Raw genomic sequence first — 1,472 nt, 5'->3', positions numbered from 1 at the left:
CATAAACTTCACTTCCACTACTTGACAATTACATGAATACCTAACCTTTGCTGATAATAAGACCATGCACAGTCGACAATAATGCAAGAAATCTACATGTAACAGGTGAAGATCAATCAAGCTTGATAAAATATAGAGCATAGTCATTATAGTATCAGTTAATGTGTGTCTCATTATAATGTGGAGGAGGTGACATTATGTTAAACATTAATTGATTTAGTTAGGGCTAACATACAATGAATGAGGTCCAATATTGTATCATTGATAATGTGTATGAATAATTGAAATTTAGAACAAGGGGTCTGGTACTAATTACTGAAGTAGACCCCCTGGGGATTACATCAACCATGATGTAACTCAGTAGTCTTGTGGATACTGCCTGAAGTTCCTGAAGTCAAGTGCATTAGGTCACAACTTTGAATCCCATTCTGGGCCTAAGTTTTTTTTATTTTTTAAAATTTTTTTCGAGGTCCAAATACCATTTTAGGAAATAGACGCCTGGGCTTTTATTTAAGAAAATACGGTACATATATATGTATCAGGAAATGTAATAAAAATTGAGAATTTTTTACTTTTCATTTTTGGCAAAATTTGGCCCGAGACCGTGTACTATAGTACAGGGACTTTGGCCCAATTTTGGAGAAACTTTAAAAGCTCATAAAAAATCTAAAATTTAATCGGAACCAGCTCAAATTTTCTATGCAATATAAGTACATGTATATGCATCAGAAAATGTAATAAAATCTGTGAATTCTCAACTTTTGATTTTCGGCGAAATTTGACCCGAGACCATGTACTATAGTACAGGGACTTTGACTCAATTTTAAAGAAACTTTAAAAATTCGTAAAAAATCTAAATTTGATTGGAACCAGCTCAATCTTTCTACACAGCATAAGTTTATGTATATGCATCAGGAAATGTAATAAAAACTGTGAATTCTCTACTTTTCATTTTTGGCAAAATTTGGCTTGAAACCATGTACTATAGTACAGGGACTTTTGTCTGATTTTGGAGAAAATTTAAAAATTCGTAAAAAATCCAAATTTGATCAGAATCAGCTCAAAATTTCTACACAACATAAGTACATGTATATGCATCAGGAAATGCAATAAAAATTGTAAATTATCAACTTTTCAATTTTGGCGAAATTTGGTACAGGGACTTTGACCTGATTTTGGAGAAACTTTAAAATTTGTAAAAAAAATCCAAATATGATTGGAATCAGCTCAAATTTTGAACACAGCATAAGTACATGTATATGTATCAGATAATGTATTGAGGTGTTTGGCCAGTACTAACATACAAACTTACTCTTCTTTGTCTCAGTTTGACCAGTAGCTATATCCCCCATTGTTTCTTGTACTGGTATTGTAATGGTGCTATTAGTATCAGTGAGTTTACTTCTCTCCATGTACTGATTGAAGAAAGAAGGTCTGTACAGTTTTATTAGTGAATCCAGTGCTGATACATC

This window comes from Amphimedon queenslandica, unplaced genomic scaffold, assembly GCF_000090795.2.
Source record: "Amphimedon queenslandica unplaced genomic scaffold, v1.1 AMPQUscaffold_9930, whole genome shotgun sequence".
NCBI lineage: Eukaryota > Metazoa > Porifera > Demospongiae > Haplosclerida > Niphatidae > Amphimedon > Amphimedon queenslandica.
Note: the sequence above shows the minus strand (reverse complement) of the source record.